This window comes from Lissotriton helveticus, chromosome 6 (genome assembly GCF_964261635.1).
Source record: "Lissotriton helveticus chromosome 6, aLisHel1.1, whole genome shotgun sequence".
NCBI classification, from domain to species: domain Eukaryota; kingdom Metazoa; phylum Chordata; class Amphibia; order Caudata; family Salamandridae; genus Lissotriton; species Lissotriton helveticus.
This window is the reverse complement of record NC_136067.1, coordinates 1166122606-1166147374: the sequence shown is the minus strand read 5'-3', so window position 1 is coordinate 1166147374 and position 24769 is coordinate 1166122606. Positions and strand designations below refer to the sequence as shown.

Below are 24769 nucleotides of genomic sequence, written 5' to 3'. Positions count from 1 at the left end.
CGCCGCTCACGACGCGGGCACAGCCAGAGACCTGGCCAGCAACTCTGACACACATACGGAGGTGTCGGGATCGGCAGACAGCCTGCAGCTCTTCCCCAAGATCACGGCACAAACGGCAGAGGAATTTTAACATCAGCGCCTTGAACGATATCCGGGTGGTAATGTATGAGCCGTATCACTCTCCGCACTTGGGTGGGTTGCCTGAGGGTTTGGTTTACTAAGGGCTGCTATGCCACCGCAGGCCAGTACAAGTCGGGCACTCGTAGACTGCACCCCCCATCGCATGCACACGGATCTGTTTGACTTCTACCCATGTTGGGTATCATGGTTTGGACCCCGAGCCCGTTGGCCTGGGGACCTTAATGTTCAGGGGTTACCTGTTTGCATGACACTCGTCTCCTATTGTAAGATGTACTTGGTGTGTACGCCCACGAGCTCAACATTTCCACGTTACACGATCAGTCATGGGGCCACTTAACGTTTACAACTTGTGCACCTGAAATGTACGGGGCATGGGCTCGGTTCACAAGAGGCACAGGATACTGGCTCAGCTTAACCGCAGGGGAGTTATGATAGCTTGCCTCCAAGAGACATACTTGAACGGTGCTGAGAACTCAAAACTACTGAAGAAATGGAAGGGACTACTTTTCGCTACGTCATACTCCGCTTTCTCCAGGGGGGCAGCTATTTGGCTTCGTAATTCTGTTCCCTTCAAGCCAATAGAGCAGAGAATTGACAAGGAGGGTAGATATGTGTTTGTGAGGGGCTTACTAGATGGTGCCACTGTTGTACTTGGATGTGTGTATTCACCGAACTCGGGCCAATCGGATTTTTTGGTCCATGTCAATGGAGTCTTAGCGGATTGGGCAGATCATCAATGGGTGGTTGGAGGGGATTTCAACGCTGTGTTAGACATTGCATTGGATAGGTCGCACCCGCCACTACACGCCACAGAAAGCAGGAGACAGGCGGATGCACTAGCACAGTGGGCAGAGGGATGGGACCTAGCGGATGCATGGCGCAGTATACACCTGCTGGATAGGGAATATACTTTTTTCTCCCCGCCACACCAACTGCACACCAGAATTGACCACATATATTGCTCTCGCTCCCTACTGGGAGCGATTCTCCAGGCCCAGCACATGGAAAAGACCCTCTCAGATCACAATCCTGTCGAGTTGACTTGGCAATGGGGCCGACTACTGACACCATTACCGACCTGGAGGTTGCCCACGGAACTGCTAGAAGACACGGTCTTCAGGTCATACATGGCAGACACCATTGAGAGTTACTTCGACATGAATGCTGACACTGCTAGCTCCCGACAAATAGAATGGGACACGTTCAAAGTCTTCATTAGAGGGGAAGCGATGACCACCCGAGTGGGCATGAGGAGGGTAGTGATCGATAATCTGAAAGACGTGGAGGGTAGGCTGGCTCTGCTAGAGAGTGAAGCTGCGGGCACGAACTTACACTTCACACCGCTACAAGACGCGCGTATAAAACACGCTGAATTGGTTGAAGACTTGAGATTGTTAGACTACAAGGAATATACTAATAGACAGCACACGCAGGCTGATAGATCGGGCCCCCTGCTGGCCCGTATTATCCGAGACTCTCCGGCGTACCACCCAATCTTGGAAATAACGGATCAGGAAGGCACACTGGCTTCGACTCAAATAGGAGTCAACACTGCATTCAAAGACTACTACACCACACTATATGGCCCACACCAACGCCTTTCACAGACTGCACTAGAGGACTTTATGAGGGACTTAGAACTGCCCCAACTCACTGCTAGGCAAAGCGACGACTTGAAACGTAACATTACTGTTGCGGAAATTAGACAGGCAATACACTCACTCCCGAGGAATAAAACCCCTGGGACGGACGGCCTCCAGCCGAATTCTATGCCACATTTATAGACCTACTAGCCCCACGTTTACAAACCATTTATCTAGGAGCACTACGGACAAACTCCTTACCACAGTCATCCCTCCAGGCTTTGATAACTTCCCTCTTAAAACCGGGTAGAGATAGGATGCAACTAGCCAACTACAGACCCTTATCTCTCCTTAACACGGACTATAAGATACTGAGCAAGGTACTAGCGACAAGATTGGCACAATACATCCCGCAGCTGATCCACCCTGACCAGTGCGGGTTTGTACCTGGTAGAAGCACAGCCATGAACCTTAGGAGACTTGCCCAACTGATGCTCCGAAACCCAGCGGAAGTGGGCACTGAGGGCTGCATCTCATTGGATTTGAAACAGGCTTTTGACTCCCTAAGATGGGATTTCATGTTTGCTACGTTCACAAAATTCGGGATACCTCCCGAATATATTGCGTGGGTCAAACCACTCTACACCCGCCCTACGGCTCGGGTGCGCACGTCCAAATACATCTCAGAGCCCCAAGCCATAGCAAGAGGTACCAGACAGGATTGCCCGCTCTCCCCGCTCCTCTTTATCCTGGCGCTTGAACCGCTGCTCTGTAAACTCCGGACTGTGGCTCCCCACCGAGGCATTCGGAGAGGCGAGACGACTCATATAGTGTCCGCCTACGCTGACAATATTATCCTATACCGCCACGATCTGCGGGGCGACCTGGACCCTATACCTCAACTATTTGAGGACTACAGGTCATTATCGGGCCTTACCATAAGCGAACCCAAGTCATACGGGTACTGCTTTGCTGCCACTGGCTCATCTACACCACTGCCTTTCACGCCACACACCTTTCAAATAGCGGACACCACTTTCCGCTACCTTGGGATCCAACTATATAGAGGTGCCGAGGAAATGATAGACGGTAACCTCGGCAGAGCTATGAGGGCACTCAAATCACAGATACAATTTTGGTTATCACTGCCCCTATCGGTGACAGGCAGAGTGGCCATCTCCAAGATGGTAGTGCTTCCCCGCCTTATTTACTATTTCACTAATCTGCCATTCATGATCCCCGCCACAACGTTCAAGGCGCTAGACACACTCCTCACGGAACTCATATGGCGATCAGGGCGAAGGCGCATTGGACGTGCTAAGTTGCAGCTCGCCCCGGGAACTGGGGGTATGGGAGTACCTGACTTCAGAGCCTACAATTTCGCATGTCAACTGCAGTGGCTGGCCTACTGGCTAGCGGGTCGGAACCTGCATGAAATTGACATGTCGGAGGAAGACCGCTCCAAAGGGAAAATCCATGTCTTACTATTAGCCCGCTGGGAGTTGCCGAGGGACACCTTGCCACTTCTCCGACTTGCAGTACAATACTGGCGGAAAGCGCTAAAATACACGACCCCCACCACATCGTATGCCCCCACAATCCCACTACTGGGTATCCCGCTGGAATCGGGACTGCTCACGATTCACAAACTCATGTCATGGCAGGACGCGGGTGTGACGCACGTAGGGGACCTCTTTGCGGACGGACGCATGTTGTCCTTTGAAGACTTCAGAACAGCACATAATGTTCCCGGGGGGTCGTTCCTCCTGCATGCTGGCCTCCGTCACTACGTAACAGGAAGGTGGGCACGCGAGGGAGTGGAACCATCCACGAACCCTCTGATGACAATGCAGTACCTAATGGGTACGGGAAGTCATTTGACTAAATGGCTTACTGCTGGTATTAGATCAGGCAGAGCGGTCTCGTTATCGCTCCTCAAGACCAGATGGCAGGGCGACATAGGGAGGCCACTTCGGGATAAGGAATGGGAGCGTATCCTTCAATTTCCCAAAAGAGTGGCTAGGAACCCCAAATTCAAGTTCATTCAGCTCATGATACTACATAGGGCGTATTTAACTCCACACCGCATACACGCCATGTTCCCTGACGCTGTCGACACGTGCCCCCGATGCGCTGCGGATGATGCTTCACTGGTACACATGTTATGGGACTGCCCAAAACTGGGCTATTACTGTGCCACTATTAGTGAAGCGCTCACCGGAGCAGGTGCCACGCTACAAACACACACCTTAGAGTATGCGCTACTGGGGCTGGGACCAGCGACACGTAAAAGGAGTGTAGCGACACGTTTCACCGATATGGCCATGCTACTTGCGAAACGTGCAATCACTATGAGGTGGAAGTCGCCCAAGCCACCTGATCCTGAATTGTGGAAAACGGAAGTAATACGTTGGGGTAAGGCGGAGGGTGAAGCGCTGCAGCGCGAAGAACGCAGGGGCCTCAGGAAAACGCCGATTTCACTGGACTGGTTTGCCATGCTGGGGATATTTGAGACAGGGGGTGATGATGAGTCTAATGTTTCGCTACCCATAGAATGACCTATAACCTACCCCCCCCCCGGGCCCGCATGTACAGTGTACCGTGGAAGTCTTGGTGTACTTGCTCCTGATATGGGATAACCCTTAATGTTTTTGCTTATGTCACTGACTGATTGTACAGAATGTCTTTTTTGAAAAGAGCTGTTTATGGGTACAGCCAAGTACAACCTGATATATGCACGCAAGGTGTAAGAGTGTCAAGGGTGGGACTATTGTGGGTGGAGGGTGGGAGTTCTTCTGTTTCTAAGGGATTTGTTCACCTCCTCAGAAATACAACAAAATGTAAAATGTACAATATACCTACTGTTATTATGCTTAATAGAGCACACTTATATGTGGCTTCATCATATGATAACTTTTTTGTACTGGTGCTCTAATCAATATGCCAATAAACAGATTTTCCCCCAAAAAATCACCCTTTGCTGTAGATATAGTTACCTATATCTAACCCTAAAATGGACACACATCCTCCTATCAGTCACTCCTATGGCAGGCCTTAACAATCCTGAAGGCAGAGTGCTTGGAATTATGTGAGATGGTGCTCCGACATGAGCTGAGCCCGTCTGCAGCTTGCGGAACCAAGTCCTTATAGCTGTTCCATGATAACGCTATACCATATACTCTTAAGTGCATTATAATCCTCGCAGTTGAATGCTAACTTTGGTATAGCATTATCAAAACATGTCGAGTAAGGTGTCATACGAATTGGAATACTACCCCCTCGCCAGTTCTGGCGACGGGGGTAGCATTCCACCCTTCTAGAGGGACACAACATGTATGTAACTGTGAACCCCGGTTAAAGTTAACCCGAGCCTCAGCATCACAAAATGGATGCTGCCACCACAGACACAAGTCTGACCTTCTGCTGCTGGGAGTCCTTCCAGCGAGGGAGGCCTGGACAAAGGGTTTCCTGCCTTGGGAGGTGCTAGCACCACCCCAGACAGGATTTTGTGTATTAGGTAGGACAGGGCTGAAAGGAATGAGACATGCCAGGGGCACACAAGGTGTCCCTGTGCATACACCGGCTCAGACCAGTTGCTGGGGCGCTCCAGCCCCAGCTCTGGCGCGAAACCGGACAAAGGATAGGGGGTGTAACCACCCCCCTTCCTGGTCCCACCCATAGGAGGGACCTAGTCATAGTACAGCCCCCTTTAGCAGGATAAAGGTAGGAGCTGGTCCCATTCCAAATTAGATTATCCTGAACAACTTTTACAAGAAGAAACTCTGGACTTTGACGTTCTGCTCCACAGAAGACTGAAGAATCTCCCTTGTGGGCAAGGAGTGTCCACCCTGCAACTGCAGGCACCATCAAGCGTCCAGCGGCTTCACTTTGTCGTCTTCCCTCGAGGATCCAGACTTCAGAGCCCGACGAGACCCGGATTCCCAGACCTCTTCGACCTCAACTCACATCTGCAGCACAGCTGAGATCCGTGGGTGCGACGAGACACTTGGGACCGTCCATCTTGGAGAAACTGCACTTCGCTTCCAGCACGACTTCTGAGGTAACCTCGACAAAGTGCTTTGGGGATTGAGAAGCCCCAGCCCCGAGCAGCTCCTGCACCGAAGATCAGCCCTCCAGCATCCACGAGATCTGCGTGGGGCCCTTCTGCCTGTTTGCTGCTCGACGCGTTGTCTGGTCACTTGCCGGCTGGCTAGTGACCTCCTAGACGACGATCCTTGAAAACTACACTGCTGGTCTGGTTGCTCCAGACTGGCCCTTGCTCCCTTCCAAAAGAGGAGCTCCCTGGACCCTCCTGGTCCACTCCAGACGCCGTTTCCACTCACTGCGTGGGTTGCCTTTACCAAGGCCTGTTGACTCCAAATCCGGATTCGACACCGCCGACAGCGAGAGCCTGCGTGGGACAGCTCGTGCCTCCAGGTCGTCGAAGACACCTCCTGGTCCACGTGGCTGCAGAGACAAGCGTCCACTCTTCACCTGATCGCGACAACGACATCTGGTTCCTTCCTGGTTCCACTCCAGTCACTGGCTAGTGACTTTGAACATTGTCCCCTCTGCTTTCAGGTCTTCAGCATCCCTGATCCACCCTTGGATCACACAGGACATCTTCCTCCTGGTCGCCTGCAGCATCTTTTCTTTCAGGCTCCATAGACTTCAATGCAGAAACCCGACACGACTTCGCACCTATGCACCCGCAGCCCGTGGGTGAGGTAACAAGAGCATTTCGGTGCTCAAGGGTAGAGTGGCTCTCCTAGTGTCTAGATTCACAGTCGTTTTAGTCCTAACCAGTCAGGATTGTCCGTACTCACCTTTTTCTTGAACTGTACTGTCCATAGACGTTGTTACGCATCTCGCGTGTGAGTTCACACTCTGCACACGCGTCCCGTGGGCCTCCTATTACTTACCTAAAGTTAGGGTAGTGATTTCCTTATACCATTTACTTAGTATATGGTTTGCCGTGCCCCTAGGGCACCATTATAATTTTGTGCAACTTATCGTATTTTTCCTAAGAGATTGTAATGTGCTTAGCCCTCTGATCTCATAAAGAGTTCAGAGGTGTTTGTTATTAATAAATATATTGTTTATTTTCATAACAACCTGTGTGGTGTCCTTTCATCTGGTATTCAAGGGGTTATATGTGGTAAAACAGCTGGCTTCACATGCCAAAAGAGTTTAGCCTAAGACTGCTTTGTCCATGCTACCATTAGGATAGCTGGTCTATAAGGTTGACTTACAACCAATCACCATAAGGGTTGTTTGGACTGATACAAGGTGATCACTAGAACTAGTGAGCATCATATATCAGGCCAACTTCTCACACTCGTCATTAATAGTCAGGGAGGCCTATAGAGAAGTTTTAAATTCATAAATCTGGAGTGGACCAGGGTGCCACTAGTATTTGGTTTTGGAAGCTTATCTTTACAAAAAGCCTGCTATTAGTTACTTTGAAAGCATGTATTGAATATTATAAGTTGATTTTCAGTGACACAGTACGAAGTTGGTTTTTCCATGTGACTTGGTTTCAAACAAGCCCGTCTACTAGTAATATTGTCACCAGTATTCATAAACAGCTGTCCACTAGGAATAAAGGTTGCAGTACCACACAAGAATTTACAAGCCAATTGCGAAAGGAGAGGAAATTTGAAAGAGTTCCTTACCCATCACGAGAAGACATGAATTGAGAAATCTTCTATCTCTTCAGCAAAGTATACATATATTTCCAATGCAGTTGATTTTTTTGCCTTTTGAGATTCAGCTTTTCTTTTAGAAAGTACCTTCCAGAATTCGCTTTCACACTTTCTTTCGGTGGAGGAGGACTGAGTTGTCTGTCGATGATGTTTTGGGTGAAAGCTGCTCAAGCTCAAAATCTAATTGCTTTATGTGCATCTGCTGCATACTGTTCAAGGAAACCATACATTTTGAATCTAGAATTCAAAAAAGTTGCCTTACCCAAAATACAATGGTTTTCAACGTCTTTGAATCCAACACGTGTGAGCTCCTTAACAGCCTGACACAGCAATCTGATAATGGAATAGTGATTGCTCTGAGTTGCTTCTTGAGTAGCTTGTGTACCTCCGTCTTGGCTTTGAGTGCCCTTTTCACCATTATGTTCACCTTCTTTGCTCTTGTTTAATGCGTGCTGTTCCATTAAAGCAACCAGTGATGCCTGCAGTTCAGAAATTACTGGAATTACCATGGACAATGTTGGCTATGCCTGTCTTGATAATTTTTCAGTAGCAATTAAAAAAGCTCCCAAACTCCGAAAGTGCCTTTTAGGATACTGGCTTCATTTGCGGTCACTGCCTGTGGAATATTCGGCAAATGGCTTTCGTTAATTGGTGCTGCTGCTTCAAGTGCATCATTGATGGAATTTTCCTGCTCTAAAACTCTTTTTACCATGTCATACATGCTGTTCCACCTAGTGCTCACATCTACTTTCAGCTTGGTCTCAAGCACATATCAAAAATCTAGTCCACACAACTAGCATCTTTTATTGATTCTATCACAATAAGATGAAAACAGTGTCCCATACATCATACGCTTTTTTGATAGGCCAAGGAAATTGACTGCCTTTACAACAGCACCTTTATCTGTTGTGATAGAACTGATTTGATCCATGGGAAGACTGACTTCTCTGAAGTATGTTGTTCGTGCAAAGCTCTCACTCCTAAACAGAACTGTTTCCTAATCCACGTAGGTTGTTGATGAACATGAGCAGTCAGTTCCGAGTAGGCATCATTGGCTGGTAAGGTCCACAGATCAAAGGTCAGTGCAACTTGACTTGCTTTTTCCAATTCGAAAAACGCTTCACATTTGACATATCTTTGCATTTTGGATTGAATATGTCAAACTCTTCCTTGAAGGGATATCATAATTGCAATTCCGCTTTCTCACAAAAGACCAAAACCCTTAATATTCTACCATTGATAAAGGCTGCAAGTCTTGTGCTATCATTAAAGCGAGTGCGTCATCCAACTCCTCTTTCTCTTTTGGTTTATCTCATCTGAGCTAGGCTTGCTTTTCATTTTGCTGCGTGGTAGGCTTTGTGGGCCTTTTGAAATATGACTTACTTTGAATGATGAGCGCATTCAAAATGTCTAGAAAGATTACTTGTGGTGGAGCCTTTCACTTTTATGAAGGTCTTCTTTGTGTCACCACAAACATTTGCATCTGAACTCTATGCTGCTATAAGTGCTACAGGTCCCACTAGTAGTAGCAACCTTTTCATAGTAATCATAAATTGGATGCTGGTGATAACGCGCTTCCACATAATTGCTAGTAGTATAAGACATGGAGGCCTGTTGATCATCATCATCTGCCAATGTGTTCAAAACAACCTTCTCAAATTCTGGTCTATAGGTATTATAGAGCTATTGGCCTTGGCAACTCCACTCCTGCTCTGTTGCATTGGGCAATGGTTGTTCAATATGCAATGAATCGGCAGGCACCAGCGCACGACCCAGCCGGTCCGGCTGGACAAATACGCATACTCGAAAGACGCCTCGGACGCAACCGACCACACTGTCCCCACTGAATCCAAATCAACGCCTGGGGGCCAATCTGAGGTCACGCTACAAGACATCATGTCCTCCCTCACTAATGTCTAAACGACAATGGGAACTATTTCAACTGATGTATCGCTCCTCCGTGCTGATTTCAAAAAAATGGATTCGAGGGTGACCGAGGTAGAAAATACAATGGCGGCCCTTACGAAAGACACCGCCACCCTTCAGCGGAAAGTCCAACAACTGGAAGCAGACAACCGCTTACTGGCGTCAAACCTGCACAAACAAGAAGGCAGGTCCAGACGCAACAATGTACGAATCACAGGCGTTCCGGAGTCCAATGAAGGGCCTGCAATGGACCTTTATGTAGAGGAGCTCATCAAGACCCAGCTCCAGACGAGGGGACTTTCCACTTTTTTCTCTGTGGAGAGAGCGCACAGAATACCCGGGGGTAAACCAAAACCTGGGGCACCCCCAGACCAATTCTAGAATTTTCAACTTTCGGGATCGAGATACCATCCTACAGACGGCACGGGTGGCCCACCATTGCGCATGAACAACTCGGTGGTCTCATTCTTCCCTGACTACACGGAGGCGGTAACCAAGCAGAGAAGAAGCTTCCTCGAGGTCAAAAAAGAACTCAGGCAGTGGGAACTCGCCTATTCAATGCTGTTTCCAGCAAAACGTCGTGTGGTGGCGGACGGGAAGACATGGTTCTTCGACACACCAGAGGAGGCGCATGACTGGCTGGAGGGATGGCGCGTATTACTGGGCCTAAAAGAGATGGTAAACAACAACAACGTTGTCTGCCCGGGGCGATATTGCAGGACATGAGGCAATCCGGTGGGGAAGAAGACCAACTACAGACGGGACCAGGGAAAGGAAAGCCGAAGTGATCCGGCGCCTTGCTCACAAGACTGACAAGAGGTACACTCTCCACGCCCACAACTAAGACCCAATAACCACTGCATGAACTGATCCGATGGGTCTAGCCAAACTGAGCTGGTTCACTTAGATCGTGGGTGACGCCGATGCCTCTGATGTCTGATGGCATACTCAGTGTGATGAACTGAATTCTTAACAGTCTTTGAGAAAGGGGATGTCCGCAGTGCGCCAAAAACCATACCCCCCCACACGCACGTATTCTATACAGGACTAAATCACTCTGCAAAGTTGGGGTGGCGGGTATTTGGAAATCCATCTAGCAGGGAAGGGGGTGGGGGGAGGGTTTAGTTCATGTTTAAGTTGGCAATTATCAACTCAGTTGTGTTAAAACATCAAATGCTGATACAATATACTTCAAGGTTAGTGCATACGAACGCTGAGAACCCGCAAAAACGGCTCCGATGCCCAACAATCGCTCCTATGCCCAGGGGGCCATAGTTCCTGACCGTCCCCTCTCACAACCAGAATGCACCCACACGCTGAGTCCCCCCCTCTAATTAATATCATGGAACGTAAATGGCCTACGGGATAAGAAAAAGAGGGGGCTGATATTGCAACACCTCAAGAGACATGCTCCTTCAGTGGCCCTCCTACAGGAAACACACTTGACGGGGACTGCCACAAAGGCTCTGGACAGATAGAGCTTCAAGGTGGTGGCACACTACGAATTCACATCGGGATCCGAAGGGGGAAGGAATATTGGTTCGGAAGAGTTGCCCACTGGTGATACAAGGGATTCAGACGGACGATCAAGGACACTTTGCGACGCTCTCCTGTCAGTGGGAAGGGCAAGCGTACAATCTAGTTTCAGTATACATTCCCCCAGCGCTTCATAATCTGTCTTTTACATCACTACCTCAAGGAGCTTTCACTACCTCAACGAGAACTGATCATAGGGGGCGACTTGAATGCCACTATAGACGCTGCATGGGATAGACACCCACCGAGAGGCCAGGGGATACCTTCCCCGCACGTGGGTGAATTCATAGACGGGCTGGTGGACGTTTGGCGCACATGCTATCCCACAACACGTCAGGACACATATCACTCAGGTGCACACAATACCATGTCTAGGATAGACTACGTCCTCACCTCCCCGACCAGCCTTGAAAGAGTCCTGGAGATCACGCACCTCCCCAGGGGGATATCTGACCACTGACCCGATATTAGTGACATACACATCACACCACACCGGGAGCAGGCATACGTATCCCATATACCCTGGATACCTGAGGGCCCCAGCCATTCGCAAAGGCCTGCACAAAGCCTCAGGGCACTATTTTCAAGAAAACATACACTCAATGTCCTCTCCCATCACCCTGTGGGAAGAGTACAAGACGGTTCTGCACAGACAGGCCAGATCATAAATCACCTCAAATAAGAGAGACAAGGCACAAAGGGTACGGGAGCTTGAACAAACAGTTAACCGGGCGGAAAGCGAGCACACACTGGACCCGAATGACGACAACTCACGCATTAGGCCTTGCGAAACAAGCATACAGGGACCACATGTGGGAAGACGCTAAGGTCAGAGCTACGAAAACACAACACACAATATACGAAGTGGGAGACAAAGCCGGTAACCTCCTTTCCTGGCTCGACAAAAAGGAACGAGCCAGTCGTTGGGTGGCACAATTACAATTAGCCAATGGGGAGACAATAACAGACCCTCAGGACATAGTCACAGCTTTTGAACAACACAATGAAACAGTTTACACACCCACTATACAAACCACCGTAGAGGAGAACCTGGCATTTTTTAAAGATATACGCCTGCCCAAAATAATGCCTCTAGAGGTACAAACTCTGGAGGCGACCCTCACAGTTGAGGAAATTACGGCGTCCATTTGAAAGCTCCAACCAGGTAAGGCACTGAGTCCTAATGGCATTCCCGTTGAGTTCTACAAAAAGGAAGCAGATATGCTGGTGCCCCACTTGTTGAGGATGTACGAGACTAGCCTAGAAGAGGGTATATTCCCCAAAGACCAAAGGGTAGCAACACTTGTGGCGATCCCTAAACCAGGCAAACCCCCACATAAATGCACCTCCTATCGCCCAATTTCACTCCTCAATGCAGAAGCGAAAATACTAGCGAAAGCACTGGCGAACAGGCTCCAGCCTACCCTTAAGGAACAAGTTACTCACCTTCTGTAACAATATATCTGTAAGAAACATTAGTTAGATTCCTTACCTTAGAATATCCCCAGGCGTCAGACTGGATCAGGAAAGTTTTCGTCAGCAGTACCCCTGCGCGACGGTAGTCGTCGTCTGCGGCTCCGCGTCCGTCGTCGTGATCGCCGGAATGATGTCGGAGTACTTAGACGCCGCCCTCGCGTGCGGACATCAGTTCTGTACATAGCTTTCCACGCCAGGAACGCAGAGCCATGCAAGAAACCGACACTGGTTCCATGAAACTAGGGCCCTCAAAGGGAGATACCTTAACACAAGATATCGGTTCGCAGAACAGGGAGGTTGGGTGGGGCGGGAAGGAATCTAACTAACTAATGTTTCTTACAGATATATCGTTACTGAAGGTAAGTAACTTGTTCATCTGAAAGAAACATGTTAGTTAGATTCCTTACCTTAGAATAGATACCCCAGCAATACCAACCCCGGTGGTGGGTCTGCGAACCAAGAGAGCCATCTCTCCGGACCTGCCGCACAAGTTACTTACCTTCGGTAACAATATATCTGTAAGAAACAGTAGTAGGTGTTAGACTCCTTACCTTAGAATATCCCCAGGCGTCAGATTGGATCCAGAAAGTTTTGCGTAGCAGTACCCCTGCGCGTCGGTAGGCGTCGTCTGCGGCTCCACGTCCGTCGTCGTGATCGCTGGGATGATGTCGTCGGAGTACTTAGACGCCGCCCTCATGCACTGACGTCAGTTCTTGTACACAGCTTTCCCCGCCAGGAACGCAGAGCCATGCGAGAGACCGACACTGGTGCCATACAAAAACTAGGGCCCTCAAAGGGAGATACCTTAACCCTAGATATCAGTTCGCAGAACAGGGAGGATGGGTGGGGCGGTAAGGAATCTAACACCAACTACTGTTTCACACAGATATATCGTTACCTAAGGTAAGAAACTTGTGCATCTGAAAGAAACAGGTTAGTGATAGATTCCATACCTTAGAATAGATACCCCAGCAATACCAACCCCGGTGGTGGGTCTGCGAACCAACATCACACCAGAAAGTCCCGAAGAACGGAACGGCCGAAAAAGCCATCTCTCCGGACTTGGCTGTCCAGGCAGTAGTGCCTAGCAAATGTGTGCAGCGAGGCCCATGTAGCTGCCTGACAGATGTCCTGCAAGGGGCCTCCCCGACCCAGGGCAGTAGTAGCCACCGTGGCCTGAGTGGAATGGGCCCTCAGCCCAACAGGAGGCTCGTTTTTCGCCAAGGAGTAGCATACCTTGATGCCCAACACGACCCACCGAGAAACAACAAAGAGCTGATCGTCCACCCGGAACAGGCGACTGCGATCTAGATAGAAGGAGAGCGCACGTTTTGGGTCCAGACGGTGGAGCCTCTCTTCCTCTTTCGAGGGATGCGGAGGCGGAAAGGTGGGCAAGGTGATGGACTGCCCGATATGAAAGGCTGTAACCAAATTTGGGCAGGAAAGTAGAACGAGTCCTCAAGACAACTTTGTCCGGATGGACAGAGAGGAAAGGAGGTTTAGAAGATAGAGCCTGGAGCTTACTCACTCTCCTGGCAGAGGTGATGGCAACCATGAATGCAGTCTTAAGAGTCAGAAGACGAAGAGGGCAATTGTGAAGTGGCTCGAAAGGAGCGCACATCAGATAGGTTAGAACAAGGTTCAAGTCCCACTGAGGCATCACGAAAGGAATAGGAGGAAACATGTGCGTGATGCCTTTCAGGAATCTATTTACAACAGTGGACTTGAAAAGAGAAGGCTGATCAGGAAGCCTCAAGAAGGCTGAAATGGCAGAGAGGTAGCCTTTGATAGTGCCCAGAGCAGAGCTCTGCTGGGCAAGAGAAAGAAGAAAGAGGAGAACCTCTGAAAGGGGGGCAGAGAGTGGATCCACAGCCTTTGCTGTGCACCATGCCACAAATTTGTTCCACCTGCAGGCATATACCAATTTTGTGGAGGGACACCTGGCTGCCAGAATCACATCACAGACTTCAGGAGGCAGGTCAAATGGCCTCAACTGTCGCCGCTCAATTTCCACGAATGTAGGTGGAGACTGGACAGGTTCGGGTGGAGGACAGTGCCCTGCTGCTGCGACAGAAGGTCCTCCCGAAGAGGCAGACGAATCGGGGGATCGACTGACATGCTGAGGAGCTCGGGATACCAGTATCTTCGTGCCCAGTCCGGAGCCACAAGGATGACTTGGGCCCAGTCGTGCCTGATCTTCTTCAGCACTCGGGGCAGAAGTGGTATAGGCGGAAAGGCGTACAACAGACCACAGCTCCACTCTCGATGAAAAGCGTCTCCGAGCGAGTGCCGCCTTGGAAATTCCAACACGCAGAACTGATGACATTGCACGTTCTCTTCTGTGGCGAATAGAACCAACCAAGGCTCTCCCCACTGCTGAAAGAGACCTTGCGCCACGTCCGAGTTCAGACGCCATTCGTGATCCATCATGCACCGGCAGCTGAGTTTGTCCACCCTGGCGTTCAGGGAACCTGCCAGGTGTTGAACCACCAGGGAGATGCCCTGGTGTTCCAGCCATGTCCAGAGGCGCAGAGCCTCCTGACAAACGGTCCACGACCCCACCCCGCCCTGTTTGTTGCAGTACCACATGGCGGTGGTGTTGTCCGTGAACACCTGCACTACGCTCCCCCGGACAGAGGGGAGGAATGCCTTCAGTGCTAGATGAATCGCCCGCAGCTCCAAAAGGTTGATATGGAGCCGGGACTCCGCCAGAGACCAGAGGCCTCTGATCTCCGCCTCTCCCATGTGGCCTTCCCAGCCCTGGAGGGACGCGTCCGTCACAACTACGTGCTCCGGTTGGGGAAGGGAGAGGGATCTGCCGCTGACCCACTCGCGGTCCGTGAGCCACCACTGCAGCTGTCATGCAGTGTCCTTCGAGATCAGGACATGGTCGGAAAGGTTGCCCTGATGCTGGGCCCACTGAAACTTCAGGTCCCACTGCAGAACCTGCATCCGCCACCGAGCGTGATGCACCAGAAGGATGCAGGAGGCCATCAGCCCCAGAAGCCGCAGCGTCAACCTGACCGAGACCCGGGATAAAGGCCGAAAGAGTGGAATCAGAGCCTGAATATCCCGGACCCGCTGTTCGGGAGGATAAACCCGAAACTGCACCGAGTCGAGAACCGCTCCGATGAAGAGGAGCTTCTGACAGGGGCACAGGTGTGACTTTGGCACATTGATGGAGAACCCCAGCTGATGCAGGAGGTCTGCCGTCAGTGCGCGAGGCTGGCGTCTAAGTAGTCCGGCGACGTCATTCCGGCGATCACGACAACGACGACGGACGCGGAGCCGCAGACGACGCCTACGACCCACAGGGGTACTGCTGACGAAAACTTTCCGGATCTAATCTGACGCCTGGGGATATTCTAAGGTAAGGAATCTAACTAACGTGTTTCTTTCAGATACTCTTATACACCCCGACCAATCTGGTTTTATGCCGGGCCGAAATACGACGATGAGCTTGAGACCGCTCCATGGCGTGATGGCTCGCATAACTACTAGCCAGGAGGAGGCGGTCATCCTCTCCCTAGGCGCCGGTATGGCCTTTGACTGGGTGGAATGGCCCTTTCTATTTGCGGTGCTACAGCATTTTGGTTTTGGCCCCAAATTCTGTGCTTGGGTTCAGCTCCTGTATACACAGCCAATGGCCCATGTAGTGGTGAACGGGCGAGTGTCCGACGACTTCCCCCTGGGGCGAGGGACCAGACAGGCCTGTCCCCTATCACCACTCTTGTTTGCTCTGGTGCTCAAACTGCTGGCGGCGTGGATAAGGGGAGCCCCCGTAATACGAGGACTGCGATGGACCGAGGGGTGGGAGGAATGCATTTCCCTGTATACCGATGATATTTTGTTATACATGGCATCCTCCGGGCGCTCAATTAGTTGCCTGTTAGATATTTGCGAGTCATACGGCAGAGTCTCGGGATATATGACTAACTGGGCGAAGTCGGTCTTATACATTCTTAATGGTCCCCCCGGGACTGTCCAGGGGTGTCACGATACGAATCTCAAACGATGGCTTCAAATATCTGGGCATACACATCACGCCAAATCCTACTCAATTCTACTAACGTAACTTACTACCACCCCTGAAGAGATTCCGCAGTGATGTGAAACACTGGCACTCTCTGCCCCGACGCTTCTGGGCAGAGCGGCCCTGTTTAAAATGATGGCTCTTCCTAGGTTCTTATACGCTTTACATAACACTCCAACCCCGGTCTCCCATTCCTACTCTAAGTCAATCGAGGCGCCAGTGAGCCACCTCCTCTGGGAGGGTAAGCCCCCCCAGCATAGCAATGTGCCAGCTTGTAAGGAGCTGGTACGATGGCGGAATTGCCCTACCCTACTCTACTACTGGGCCTCCCAGCTCATAGTGGTTACCCAGTGGCTGCACGCCTCCCAGGAGGAACCGGCCCTACGCTTCGACAGGCACACTCTTGGCACAGACGGAATCCTCAGCGCACTATACAATAGGGCTCGAACAACCACACTGATCGGCCCTACAGCACATACATTGCACATATGGTTTGCGGCACTGCGGGTGCTTGGCTGGGAGGGGGTGCTTACGCAACACACACCCCTATGGGACACCCCGAAACTGCGTACACTGCGCACCGGTAAAGGATTCAATAGTTGGGATCTCATTGGGATGTCTAGGGTAGGAGACCTATGGAAAAAGAGGGAATGGTCCAGTCTGTCCAGTTAAAAAACGACATATCAAATGGCCGATACAGAACAATTCTGATACCTACAAATCAAACATGCACTCACAAGAGCCATACCCCAGGGTGCTGCTCTCCCCGAGTCCTCACCACTCGAAGACCGTCTACGGACTGACTGCCTAACCAACAAAGCAATCTCTTTCACTTACCGCAAACTAATAAACAATCTGAAAGGTCCCACACACCACTAGAGAGATAGGTGGCAGGCTGAACTAAGAGACATGGACGAGCAGGACTGGCAGGAGGCACTAGCATCCCCAAATGAAGTGGAAATCCCATCCAGACTCCAACTGGTACAATTAAAAATACTGCACAGAAAATACTACACCAGGACAACACTTCACAAAATAGGACGGATCGATACTCCTCTATGTCTACGGGGCTGTGGGCTGGCAGGCACTTTTTACCACACGCTATGGGACTGTCCCAAAATCACACAATACTGGGGGACAGTCATGAATATAATCACCCGAGTATGCGGCGTTGAGGTCCTCCCAGAACCACGGAGATGCCTCCTCAATATATGGGAGCCAACCGATCTTACTCACGCAGCGAAGACATGGGCGACCCTAGGGATCACAATGGCAAAGAGGACCCTGGCTCAGCACTGGGGAGCATCAGGTGTCCCCCTTCACTAACATTGGTGTTGAGACTAAGAGTAATGGAGGCAGAAAAAGAGGTATATGCACATAGAGGGTGCCCCTGTAAATGGGTGCGGATATGGGGAAATTGGAACTCATTCAGAGAAAACATATGCCCCCCCTCCGCCGGAAGACTCTGATCCAGATCTTAATGACTAATTCCCATTCATGGTCCGGGAACCACAGGGCCGTATTTCCATTAAGGATTGAACAATGCAGGTTAAAATTAGTCGTACAGATGTAAATGCCCCCACCTTACCACATCAAATGCACTGCTTTGTATGATGTATGATCCTTAAACTGTAACTGTTGTTTGTAATCAGCACTGTTGTATGAATAGAACAATTACAATAAAAAAAATGCAATGAATCCTATTCAGATTGATGATCTGGCAGTTCCTGGTTTTCCAAAATCGTGGTCGATCTCTGATGTCCCATGAGGTCTGGCTCCTCTTTTGGGAGTGTTTCTTCATCAGGCATAATGGTTGAATCATCTGTTTCTTTATGCTGCTGCTGTTCTTCCTCAGATTCTTGCTCCTCTTTCACAACAATTTCATAAAACATCTGAAATGCCTTATCAGAATCCTTCAGAGACACCTCTCCAATGAATTAGTGACAAATTCAGCTCGAAATGTAGGATTTGCACAACGAGTATCACAACGATTGCTGAAAAGCGAACAACGATCGGCTGCACTGGACACTTTGCATATAGCTTTTATTTGCCCTACATTTGGTAATTTATGTCACAAGTACATACGTCCCTACGCTGGTCTATTTATTTGCACAAGTATGGGCCTGCCTTACTATATCTTAAACTTGTATCCAGTTACCAGGTTTGCTTTTATGCATCATGTTTCTTAGCAGGGGTGTTTTACTCAGCTTTGTGACATCTGATGTACCATTCTGAGGCGATTTCATTGATTTGTTGCGCTTTATGACTTTTTACTGAATTAAATCGAATAAAGTATTATGAGGATGATGATGATGACTTAAGTTGTCTTTTTGTAAAAAGTGAACCAGATAGGAGCTATGGAAAGAAACCCTGTGAATGATGCACTTGTCACTGAGTTGCAGTTTTAGATTAGTACCTGGACAGTGTGAGAAGAGGTCCTAGGCGACTAAGTGTGCTCGACTGCCCAACACAGGAGACTGGGTAAGAGAAAGCTATTGGCCCGCTAAGAGTTCACAAGCAAGAACACCTGCGAGCAACATACGTTAAGTGTAATGCCCATTTGGTACAGGAGAAGCTTAACAATTAACTTTTATTTAGTGTAGTACAAGGGAACCAGGACATTTGGTAAAATATTCCAGAAACTTTTCCAGTGCTCTGAATTGGTGTAATGAATATGCTACTTACCAGTATGCATCTGTTCTTGGCATGTAGGGCTGCTAACATTCATATCTATTGCATAGATCGCCGCCTAGTGTTGGGTCCGGATGATTGCACATTGTTGTCCTGGAAGAGTCTTCGAAGTATCACGAGATAGGTGGCTCCTCCCCTGGACTACAGTGCGCATGGGCATCGACTCCATCCCCAGATTGTTTTTAGCCATTGTGTCAGAGATGGAGTGAAATAGTGTAACTGATGTCCATGCTAATGATTGAATGCAAGAAATAATCTGCAGCCGCTACGGGCACCGGGGAGGAGGGTGGGCGATATGAATGTTAGCAGCCCTACATGCCAAGAACAGATGCATACTGGTAAGTAGCATATTCAGTTCGAGGCATGTGGGCTGCTAAATTCATATCTATTGCATAGAATACATAGCAGTCCCTCCATTAACGGCGGCCGCCCGTGCCAGCTGCAGAAGTCTGAAAAAGAGTTTTGAGAACAGCCTGTCCTACAGCTGCCTGCTGCTTGGAATGCACATCTACACAGTAATGTTTGGTAAACGTGTGTGGTGTTGACCACGTGGCTGCTTTGCAAATGTCTTCCAAAGGAATGTTCCCCAGGAAAGCCATGGAGGCTCCCAACTTGCGAGTGGAGTGTGCTCTGGGGGGGACCGTTAAAGTGCGTTTAGCTTTCTGATAACAAATCTGAATACATTTAACGATCCACCTGGCTATTCCTGCCTTGGAAATTGGGTTGCCTTTGTGCTGGGCTGAGAAGGCAACAAAAAGTTGCTGTGTCTTTCTAAATTGTTGTGTTCTGTCAATGTAGTACATCAATGCCCTTTTGACGTCCAGCATATGGAGCATTCTTTCTGCTACTGTTTCCGGTTTTGGAAAGAATGCGGGCAGTTCAATAGTCTGATTGACATGAAAGGGAGACACCACCTTTGGAAGGAACTTGGGGTTAGTGTGGAGCACGACCCTGTTTGAGTGAATCTGTATAAATGGCTCTTGTATTGTGAGCGCCTGTAGCTCACTAACACGTCTGAGAGATGTAATAGCAATGAGGAAAGCCACTTTCCATGTTAAGAACTGAATCTCACATGAATGTAGAGGCTCAAAAGGTGGGCCCATCAGTCTAGTGAGAACCACATTGAGATTCCACACAGGAGCTGGTGGGGTTCTGGGAGGAATGACTCGTTTCAGTCCCTCCAGGAAGGCTTTAATGGCAGGCACCCTGAAAACAGAGAGATGCTGCCTGTTCTGGAGATAAGCCGCTATGGCGGATAAGTGTATCCGAATGGAAGCGTACGCTAGATTGCATTTGTAAAGATGTAACAAATAACAGATGATGTTAGGAATGGATGCATCTAGCGGGTTTATGTGATGTTCTGTACAGTAAATGACAAACCGCTTCCATTTTGCAGCATAGCAAGCTCTGGTAGTGGGCTTCCTTGCCTCCCTGATGATGTCCATGCATTCCGGAGGCAGGTTAAGGTAGCCAAATTCTAAGACCTCAGGAGCCAGATCGCCAGATTGAGCTGTTGCGGATCCGGATGCTGAATGTCGCCATGGTTCTGCGTCAAGAGCCTGGGCGTGAGATGCAACCTTTGATGCGGCACCACGGAGAGTTCTAGAAACGTGGTGTACCACGGTTGGCGTGCCCACGTTGGAGCAACCAGGATGAGCGTCAGCGAGTGTTGCTTTAGTTTTCTTGCCACCAGCGGAATGAGAGGTGCTGGGGGAAAAGTGTACGCAAATCTGCCTGACCAGTTCATCCATATCGCATTGCCCTGCGAGTGTGGGTGAGGGAACCTGGCGGCAAAGCTTTGGCATTTTGCGTTTTCCCTTGTGGCAAACAGGTCGATCTCTGGATGACCCCACTGCTGGAAGTACGGGCGGAGTACTGATGGATGTATCTCCCACTCGTGCATCTGGTGGCTGTACCTGCTGAGCAGGTCCGCCATCTGATTGTCCTTGCCCGGGAGGTGTTCCGCCATGAGGAAGATGTTCCTCTGAATGGCCCACTTCCACATGCTCTGAGCCAGATGAGACAGCTGTGGAGAGTGCGTACCTCCCTGCTTCTGGATGTAGTACATGGCTGTCATGTTGTCCGTCCGGATCAACACAACTTTGTCGCACAGATGTACCTTGAAGTACTTGAGTGCCATGAAGATAGCCATCAACTCTAGATAGTTGATGTGCATCTTCCTTTGCTGTGTCGTCCATAGTCCCTGCACCGTGTAGTGGAGCACATGAGCTCCCCAACCCAGGAGAGAAGCGTCCGTCGTCAGGATGACCTGTGGCACAGGCTCTTGGAACGGTCGGCCCTTGCAAAGGTTGTGTGGATTCCACCAATGCAGAGAGATGTATGTCTGACCGGTCACCAACACTAGGTCTTTTAACTGTCCCTGAGCTTGTGTCCACTGATGCGCCAAGCATTCCTGGAGCGGACGCATATGCAATCTCGCGTGCGGGACTATGAAGATGCAGGAGGCCATCATGTTTATCAACTGCATGAACACCCTCGCTGGGAGTGAGTGTTGCGGTCTGAACCTCTGGATGAGCGACTGGATGTTGTCGATTCTCGCTGGGTTCGGCTGAGCTGTAGCAGTTAGAGTATTTATTGTCCCGCCCAGATACTGTCGCACATGGGCTGGCTGAAGGTGCGACTTTGGATAGTTTAACGAAAACCCCAGACTGTGAAGGAGGTGAATGGTGTGGGACATGTGTGCGGCGCACTGCTGTGCCGACTTGGCTTGAACGAGCCAGTCATCCAGGTAAGGATAGACATGTATGTTTTGTCTCCTGAGGTGCGCTGCCACGGTCGCCAGACACTTTGTGAACACTCTGGGGGCAGTGGTCACTCCGAAGGGTAGGACCTTGAACTGGTAATGCCTGTTTTGTATTGTGAACCTGAGGTACTTTCTGTGGGATGGGTGGAGTGGTATGTGAAAATAAGCATCCTTGAGGTCCAAGGTTGCGAGGAAATCTCCCTGGTTCAACAATGGAAGAACCTGCTGTAGTGTTAACATGTGAAAGTGTTCTGAGAGTATGTACAGGTTGAGGGGGCGTAGGTCCAGAATGGGTCTGAGCGAGCCGTCCTTCTTTGGGATTAAGAAGTACAGGGAAAAAACCCCTGTGCCTTCTTCCTCCACCGGCACGAGCTCTATTGCGCCTTTCTGCAGCATCACAAGGACTTCTTGCTGCAATAAGTGCAAGTGCTCTGCTGACATAGGACGTTGTCTTGGGGGTATGTTGGGTGGAGTGGACGTTAACTCCAAACAATAGCCGAACTGGATAAGTTTCCTTACCCACCTGTCTGTGGTGATGGACTTCCAGACTGGCAGGAACTGTTGGAGTCTTCCCCCGACGGGTGTTAGATGGTCGGGGGGCAGTGACAGAGAGTCACTGTTTGTTGGCAGCAGAGGAACGGGAACTGTTGTGGCCTCTGCCTCTGCCCTTGGCGCTGTTTCCTCTGTAACCTCCTCTACCCTGTTTGGGGTATGAGGACTGTGCGCCTCCTCTATTGAATTGCGTCTGCTGTGCCAAGTGTCCTCTGGTAACACCTCGTGAACTTGAGCGACGAAAAGTGTTCCTCTGAATTGCTGAGACTGAAGCGCACCCATGGATTTAGCTGTCTCAGTATCTTTTTTGATCTTCTCGAGGGTGGTGTCAACCTCTGGGCCAAACAGTCAGTCTGGATTAACGGGCTGGTTGAGGATGGTCGTCTGGATCTCTGGCTTGAACCCTGAGATGCAGAGCCATGCTTGACGCCTCAACATCACACTAGTGTTTATCGCTCTTGCTGCAGTATCTGCAACATCGAGCGCACATTTGATTGCAGCGTTGGAAATGAGCTTGCCCTCCTGTATTAGCATCTCAGCTCCTTCTTTAAACTTGTCTGGAAGGTGTTGTAATAGCTGCTCTAAGGTGTCATAGTGTGCCCTATCATATCTGGCCAATAGGGCTTGTGTGTTAGCTATGCGCCAGATGTTGGCTGCTTGCGCTGCCACCCGTTTCCCTGATGCCTCCAGCACTTTTGACTCCTTGTCTGGGGGAGGAGCTTCACCCGTGGTCTGTGAATTCGCCCTCTTGCGGGCATTGGAGACCACCAAAGAGTCCAGAGGCAACTGGCCCCGTATATAAGTTGGGTCTCCAGGTGCCGGTCTGTATTTCATTTCTATCCGGGGGTTTACCACCCTTGCCCTCGTGGGTTCCTTGAAAATGTCTGTGGCATGCTTGAGAACCCCTTTGAGCATAGGAAGTGTCTTCACAGTTTTTTATGATGCAGAGAAAGTGTCAAACAAAAAGTCAACTTCCACAGGGTCGGCATGCAGTTCCACCTTATGGTTTGTAGCCGCCCTTTCAATCAAGACATTAAATGCCGCAGAGTCTTCTGTTGGAGAAGTTTTCACACCATAAACCTGTGGGTCATGTACCACTTGTTGGTCCCCCTGATCACCAGAGTCTACCCATGAGTCCTGCTGCTCATCAGGGTCAGCATTGTCAGGAAAGTTATACTCTTCATCCTGGTCACTCCCATCTCCATCTGAGCAAGTGGGAGAAGGTGTTGGACTCCTCCTAGGTCTTGGAGGAATGGGTTCAACGAGTTCTGGTGTTTCTGGCGCTGGCCTCTTCTTCTTTAGAGGTATTACAAACGACTCTACAGGCTTGGAAGTAATTTTTCGCTTGTGGAGCGTTAATGTTCCCGTGTCGGCGTCGATATAATGTTCCGACTGCTCTTCTATTGAAGGGTGTCGATCGAAACGTCCACTTTGATGCGTTTTCCCCGACCCTTCTGGGTCCTTTGGCACCGATCGAGGTGCAAAGGCCTTCGGCGCCACCTTCGGCGGTAGAGTATAAAGTATTGGCGTCGAAGTCTTCTTCGGTGTGGCTATCGACTGCGGTACCGAGGGCGTTTTCGGCTCCGACGTCAACCCCTTTTCCCGTATCCCCTTAAGGGAGTCTGCTACCTGCTTAGTAAAAGAAGCGGATGGCTTTGTCGATCCGACCGATGACCTCGGTCCACCTACAGGGGAAGATCCGAGCGTCGACGATATTTCTTTGGTCGCCGGAGACGCAGACGCGCCCCCGACGACTGCACTCCGACCCTCTGCTACGGTCTTAGGTGTCGACGCCGCAGGCTTCGGATCGACAGCTTTTTCTTTTAGCGTAGGGGCTCCAGACTTTGGCTCGGTGCCCTTCGCGGACTTCGCTTCGACTGCCCGTTTGCCTGTTGGTGCGGTAGCCGTGGCTGAAGGCGTTTCGACAGTCTTCCTTGACTTCGACTCGACCACTTTGCTTGACACTTGCTCGACGACCTTCTTCGAGCTTGGCTCCTTGACCCCTTTCGGTACCTTAGCCTGTTCGACAGCCTTCTTCGGCGTCGATGTCTCCGAGGACGACGGCGCCGATGGTGTCGCAGACGTCTTCGGTTTCGATGGTGTGTCGGCCATCTTTGTTGTTTTCGATTCCGATGTTTTTAGTTTCGGTTTCGATTTAGGTAATGGAGGCTAGTATGTCCGTAGCCGGGCCAGAAGGCGGGGCCGAGGATTGAGGTGTAGGGTCGTTGGTAAGGCCGTGTGGCGATCCCGTGACCTGAGCCTTAGTAATTGTACGTACGGGGCATAGCTCTTCCTCCGAGCTATCTTCCATTGCCCCATAAGCTTCCTCGTCGTCCCTTACCTCCTCGACGTATTCGTCTAG

General features: G+C 50.1%; 1 protein-coding gene and 1 pseudogene across 14 annotated transcripts in view; both read right to left on the bottom strand.

Moving 5' to 3' along the window:
• The window catches only part of AFDN (afadin, adherens junction formation factor), a 1642835-nt gene that overhangs the window by 453827 nt on the left and 1164239 nt on the right, over positions 1–24769 (bottom strand). The window lies entirely within an intron of this gene.
• On the bottom strand, positions 7178–18580 carry LOC144761361 (E3 SUMO-protein ligase ZBED1-like; annotated as a pseudogene).